Raw genomic sequence first — 7,846 nt, forward strand, 5'->3', positions numbered from 1 at the left:
CTCGTCGTCCGATCGACTTTCGCCTAATGTGAGGGGGGTATAAGGAATACCAACCCCGGGCAGTTCAGGACGGGCGATCCAACAATAATTCCTTGGCCTACTGCCTATGGTGAGACTGCAACCTGGACTGTAAACCGGAGCCCCCGACAAGACTTACGATTTTTTCGTCGAAAAATTGCTAGCTAGACTTTAAAACAAAGCCTCATAGAACACGTAGGATTCGTTCGTCGCAAGATTGCAAGATAGACTGTAAAGGAGAGGTCACTATCGTCGTACGATTTTGATGCCATAGAATTTTCAAGGAGGCCGTGACAGAACCGCCCACCGACATGGATCCAAAACAGCATTTTGTATACCAAGACAGTCGAACTTTGTAGAAAACGTACATTTTTTTCCTACAAAATGACCAAAGTTGGCGATCGTACGACGATCGCACGACCTGTATGACCACGCCCAAAATAAAGGCCCCTAGAACACGTATGATTTGTAGTCTTTGTCCAAATCTTAAAACCAACAAAACATGCCCCGACAAGCTTACGATTCGTTCGTCGTTACATTTCGAGCGAGACTAATAAGACCATATAACAGCCAACAATGATTTGTTCATTTGCCACGGGAAAAATGCACGGTTTTTAGCGAAACTATGATATAACTAGCCACCTACAAGGATCCACGACTACCACAAAACAGAATATATTGTGTCATACCTTCACGGCTGTCTCAAAGAATGGTCTCAGTGTCTGCCGTCGTTACCCTATCGATACGAAGCAAATGTGGCAGGGCATTTTAGAGCAGGCGACTAAAAAAACACATCTGTACGATGCAGGTCAGAAAAATGTTACTTATACCCAGAACGTAGACAATTACGTCTCCCTTTGCCACACGCACGTAGGTTAACGCATGTATTACCTTAGAAGTTGCCGCATCGCGCAAACAATAAAATGTCAGACCGTGACACCTTTTATATGCCTCCAGGGTTCCCAATCCTACACCAAACAGATGAGACGACAGGGATTGTATAAAACACTAGCCGGAATATCAGCTTTCGCTTACGTTAGCGGAAATTGCGAAGCCTCTTACCTGTGGTATTTTATCTGGTTATCCGGTAGGTTTATAAGATTATGGTTCTTCCAAAAATCGCATTTTGGGAGTTAATCCGCGGCGCGTGGCTAAACATTTAAATCCACGTTAAGCCGATTTAAAGCGAAAAGATAAATGTGACTTTTAGTTTTACATTGGAGCAAACAATGTAAAAGTGCTCCAAACTTTTGAAGCTGTCTTTATGTTTGAAGAATTAAAGTATTCTTTTGTCAAAACAAGCTGTTACTGTCTGGTAACTAGGCGACAGAAACATTCATTGTACTATTTTTGTCGGACGAGTTTTAGCGAGGCCTCTTCAGAAGGTGAAGGCTCTAGTGCAACCACGTCCGCCATAACAGCTAAAGGAATCATTATACACACAACCACGATCGTCACAAAATGCCTCCAATTAACGTGAGGCCAATGTGGATCGTCCTCAGTAATTTGTGTTGGTGACCAAAATGATAACAAGGCTAGCTAACAATTTAACAGTACATGTATCTGTTGAATGAGAGAATGGATGAATGAATGAATGAATAAAAAAAAAAGGAAGCAAGGAAACAAGAAAAGAAGAAGGATGGAAAAAGGGGGCTAAGGAAGGAAATAAGGAAGGAATAAAGGAAGGAAGGGCGGAAAGAAAAAGGAAAAGAAGGAAAAAAGGAAGGATGGAAGGAAGGAAGGAAAAAAAGGAGGAAGAGAGGGGGAAAGGAAGGAAAATCTGTAACCTGAATCTTCCCAGATGTGAAGTGAAATGGCTAGTAAGGTTGTTGTTAAAATATGCATCACTCCCTTTATATCATACTATTCCGTATAACGCGCGCACACTCCATGTCACTAGTGTATAATAAATCTCGTGTGTCTATAAAACATAATAACATAAATAATGCATCGGAACAAAAACAATCTAGTCCGCATACAATATATTTCATTTCATAAGGGTCTAATCTTTGATCCCCTGAACTTTCAACCAGAGGAATATACCGAATACATACTGATCGAAAAATCTACATGAGATAATGTAACAAAGAGGTCGACTAAGGATGCGAAGGCTCCTAGAGAACATAAGAGGACAACTTTGACATCGACACTGCTGCTATTCCTGAACGTTATGAGTAATGAATTGTAACACAAAATAAATGACCCTGCCTAGCTTACATAACAAAAGTCTTCCCTTCCAAACTTCGTATAGAGTTACAAAAGAAAGGATCAAAACTAGCCAAGCTGCTTACGCCAATTAATTCACCCGATTCGCCCTTTTTAATTTCAAGGTAGCCATGGTGAGATAGAACCATTTTATCTTACTGGAAGGACTTACCAGATTCGCAATTAGATCTACATCTCATGAAAGAAGGAATTTTCACAAGGTAATAAGATTAATCCCTGAAACATAAATTGTTCCGTTATCATGATGAGGTTTTGAAAGCTTTGCAAAGATCATCGGATATGTGCAACACAGATCCTAATTGTACGGACCTCATAAATTGTGTTAGCGCTACTCGTCTGTCCAAATTTAGACATTCTATAAGCTTACAGCAGGAAGAAGGGAGACTCAAATGGTTCAGGAAATTGTGAGGCTTTGGCACATGCAAAGTAGTACTTTACTAGTCTCTAAGCAGATGAAAGGATCTGACTGTCTCGGTGATTGGCGTCTGTTTTTGAAACTTTTATATTAGTTAAACGTTCTAGCAGAAGGCAAGTCGTTGAATAGTGTAAAGCACTAAACATATATGTTTCGTATCAGCCTCATGGTGATCTACATCTTTCACCCGGACCGGTGTGTCACCCCGTAAGGGGCGGTATAACCCGTCGTGTGCGAACATGTGCGAACATGTACAGGGTTAGCCCTTGATAATAGCCTACGGCTAGTTGGACAGCCCTGGCTCTTTGTAAACAGCTGGAGAAATAAATAAATAAATAAATAAATAAATGTTCTTAATGTTGCTAACAGGACGGAAACACTGACCTGGCTACTTGCATCTATTTGTGCATTACCAGCATGTTGGGGGCTGTAAGCTTTTTCGTTTACACTAAAGTATAGACTGAAAGTATTATTAACATTTAAGAAACAAACACGCAAACCAGAGTTCTCCACAGAGGATGGAATAATAGTCGTTTTGCCACTTCACAACAAAGGAATCACTATAATATATCATACTTGTACAAGTTGTAGTATTTAACACCCTCTGTCATGCAAACTGAACTGTCATGCAAACTGAACCATTTTCATGAAAGCGCAGCGCATCAGCGGTTCAGGTTATTTTTGACAGCCTCTTCACTATACTAAAAAATTCTGGGGAGAACCCTGCAAACTTATATAATTACTGCATATCTTCCGAATAAGATTAACAATCAGTAAACACATGCGTGCCTTGCATGTACATTTCTCTCATTTTTCCATTAACTACCCTAAACTAAACTAGAGAAAGCAGTCATCCTCAACTGATAGCTGACACAAATTGCCAATATTAATTACAATGCTAGAAAAATAACGTAAATTCGAGAAAAAAGAGAAAGGTGTTGTAGCTCACCTTGAGTCCGTGTTGACTATATTCAGCGATGTTTTTCTCGGAAGGCTAAAATCAGGTAACAGCTGTTCACGTCGGCACAAATCAATAGGTGAAGGTCGAGTTCACGTGTAGTGTGATGGTTTCAGAGTACTAAAACGACAAGCCCTTTCGCTTTTCTTGTATCATGATATTGTGTGTGGTATCATTACTAACAAAGAACACATGTTACAATGTGCCCTGCCTTTCAACTTTCTTTCTTTTCTTTTCTTTTCTCTTTAAGTCCAACCATGGACGTTACTATAGTATATAATGTCCTTGTTAGCTACGGCCGCGTGGCGCGTTGGTACACCCGATCCCTCGATCTCGGAAGTTAAGCAACGCGCGGTCCGGACAGTACCAAGGACGTCCGGTTGCTGTAGCCTCACGAAGCTTTCCACGAAATCGTCTTCCGGGAGGGACGTAAAACGGGGGTCCCGTGCTCGAGGAGGTGCCTCAACCACGTTAAACAGCCTCATTACCCACACTTTGGGTACCTACTGGCTGCAAAATACTGTAAATGCATTTAAGTTCGCAGGGATTTCATTTCACGGTAGCACCATGCACTGTAGTCTCTTACTGTTATGGAAAAATTTTCGCGCTGTGGTTTTAAATTCGCGGTGAAGCGGCCGCCGCGAAAACCGCGAACATTAATCCACCGCGGACATTTCTGCATTTACAGAACACCCGACATTATTATTATAGCAAAGAGACAGAGAAGACCATTCGCGTGAAGGCCGACGGGAGTTTTACTTCCGGTCTGTGGAATGCGGAAGTAAGATAGCAAGTTGGTGAGAACGCGAAAAGAGAACGCGCTTGGATTCTATCGCAGTTTCCTATGCATGTTTCCCTCTCACAGCAGCGTGTCTTTTACTCATATGTGGTAAACAATGGTAAACAATATACAAGTGGCACAAGGTACATTAATCCTTGATTAATCATTATCTTAACGGAAGTGTCAGACCATGTTGGGGTGAATGTAAACCTAGCGGTTTAGACCAAAGCTGCATGATAGCTTCATTAACATAATTTATGTTACAATCTAAACATATGTCTATTTTTCACAGTCTTTCATAATCTACCGTTTTTAGCCTCATAAAAGCATTTCAATTTATTTTGCAAAGACGACTTTTCATTCAAATGATCATTTTTGATTTTGCTGTATGTCTTTAAACAGTATTTATTTTCTCGACCACAAATAGATAATAACGCAAAAAATACGAGCTCAAGGGATATTCTCTTCTAACTACACGCAAACCTGTCTTATATTGGCGAATATACAGCTAATAGTTAAACTCTAGTAAAGACACAATTTTTGTAGGCCCAACTCGATCGCCACACCCTTTCGATTGGGCAATCCCTAAACAAAGGAGAACATTCATTTGCAAATCAACATACACAAAGACAGATGCAATACGTTTTAACTTCTGAGGGTCTGTGTTCTCTTCTGAAAGCTGTAGGCAGTCTATTTTGATTTCCCCTATTTCGTAGGTTATTGCAGACTATCTCAAGGACGTTATTTAACTATTCTCCAAGCAAAGGTTGAGGCGTGGAGATTAAATGGCCTCCTTGGTTCTTCGAAATTCAGCGTAAGTTAAGTGTTGTGGGAAAATCCCATGAAAAACATTGATTTGTAGTAAGTACAAGCGTCTTTATATGTCTTTTAAGTACATGTATATGAAGATTTCTATTTCGGTAAACTCTCCTTGTTCTTAGGTCAGTCACTTTACATGCATCATTTATTGCATATCTGTCAAAGGTCTCTATATAACGTCCTTGTTGTAACAGTCTATGGCTAGTTGGTAGCGTAATTCTGGCTGTATGTCGCTATTCAGCCAAAAAAAAAAAAAAAACGTAAAAGGAAAGGAGCTTTTTCAAGATGAAATTTCCTTGAGTACGCAGAGGGCATGTTTTGAATGGATGGTCTAGGCAAGGACGTTATATCACGTCCTTGGTCTAGGTGTATTGGGTTTCAAGCGACCACACGGCGACAATGACAATGATCCTGGCGGCTCGTATCATTACTACAGGGGAGGTTATTAACATAATTTATGCCGACGAGGAATTCTTTTTGTTAAATGCACGTACATTTTCACCTCGAACAATTTTCGCTCTTTGTAAAACAAAAAAGCTATTTTTTTCAATAACTGTATATCCAAAAAGTCACAAAATACCCAGATTTTAATCCGGAACATGCAATATAATGATTTAACACCCACAGTTAAATTCTAAACAATTTCATAACATGACTGCCAGGTCGCCGAAGAAAAGGCTGAGTTCCTCGACCTCATACTATAGTTATTGAATCCAACGATTCTTGAGTTATCATATTTTTGGCAGCCTGCTTTAGTATAGCGGGCCATAAATAAATAAAAGAAGTTTCACCTTTACAGCATTTGACATTAATCTGTGAAACACAAACTCTGCTGCCCGGGGCTTTAACTGGCCCCCACCCCAGGATGTTGGACGGGCTGCTATAAGCGAGATTTAATCAGGCTAATTTGACACTTACTCGTCATAAACTGAGTCCTCCGCCACACATTTGATTGAACTAGCACTCTATATATACATCTGAGAGTACATGGCGACAATGACCCTAGCGGTTCGTATCATTACTGCAGGTAAAGCTTCTTAACATAATTTATACACACAAGGAATTTATTTCACAAGTGCAAGTTAATTCTTATTTTGTAGAACGTTATTTTTGTAAAATTGCACAACATTGTCTATTGCATATAACTGTTGAGAAAAAAGCTATAAATTAGATAGATATTTACTTGTAAATGACAAAACTCCGTTTTACAACCCACAGTCAAAGTCTTCCTATGTCTGAAACTGGCTTCATTGGTATACCATGTTTAGTAGAGTTCGTAGACCTCATACTTGTTATATCGCATCCATCCGTTCTTGAGATATATCTAAATTTTTGGGATGCCTGCTTAGTAGCGGGCGACAAATAAACAAAAGAATTTCAACCCCAAGACAGTTGATCATCTATAGTATACGAGAGTAAGAAGCTATTTAGGAGCGCTAGTGCACAGTGACTTGATACTATTTTGGTGTTTTACAGTTATTTTATACCTATGGACTATCAAATAAAAAGAAAAATAACAACACATATTGACATGAATGTCTATATATTATACTCATACATATTTCACTATAGTACGAATTACTTTTGCAAACTATTGCACATAGGCATTGTACATTTTGCATGTAACATATGCTTAATGTTTACATCTACTGTAAATTGAAATTTTCCAGTCATGTCATGTTTGTAGTTTTCTTGTTTACTATTTATTTGTTTATTTGTTTACCTCTCAAAGTCACCAACCTGTGAACATTCATTTGGCCTTCTGCGCTTTCTTCCCATTATGACGTTTAATAGATATATTTGCGAGAGCAAACACACGAGGTACTGCACATGAAAGTGCATCTGTATTGGCAAATGACATGAAGAAACTAACCATTAGGTACCGAGTTCGAGTCTTGCCATCTCACCAATCTTGTGCACTTTATTAGGAAAGGCATTTTACACGACTTTCCTCACTTCACTGAAAATGAGTACCTAGCTTCAGCTAGGATTGTCCCTCAGATAGGACGTTAAATGGAGGTCCCGTGTTTGGGGAGAGCAATAACTCAAGCACGTTAAAACCCACCACACATAAAAGAGTGGGGGCATACCCCGGTGTGTGATGGTGCAAATCCCTCAAGCTGCAGTATTTATTTATTTTTATTTATTGATCTTTAGGGTAGTCCCTTCAGTTAACGTACTACCGGTAACTGATTTCCAAGGGAGCCCTATATACATGTTCGCACATGTTCGCACAACGACGGGTTATACCACCCCTGTGACACACCCGTCCGAGTGAATGATGTAGATCACCATGTGGCTGATACGAGACAGAGGTCGCCAGGCCTCCATCCGGGTGATTTGAAGTGAATCATCAACTTCCGACAGAAGAATTTGCACCAACGCACACCGCACCATCGCACGTGTGGGGGTTCTTTAACGTGCATAGGGTATGGCTCTCCCCATACACGGGACCTCCATTTAACGTCCTATCCGAGGGACGACTCATTTTTCACTTGAGTAAGTAGATGGGTACATTCCCCGAACAAGGTTGACAGAGTCAGCCGAAAGGTCCCAAATATCTTCCCAATGCTGGTTAGATAAAGTTTAGTTTCTTCATAATACATGAGGTATTAATAATACATGTGTA

Source organism: Branchiostoma floridae, chromosome 17 (assembly GCF_000003815.2).
Source record: "Branchiostoma floridae strain S238N-H82 chromosome 17, Bfl_VNyyK, whole genome shotgun sequence".
In the NCBI taxonomy this organism is placed as follows: domain Eukaryota; kingdom Metazoa; phylum Chordata; class Leptocardii; order Amphioxiformes; family Branchiostomatidae; genus Branchiostoma; species Branchiostoma floridae.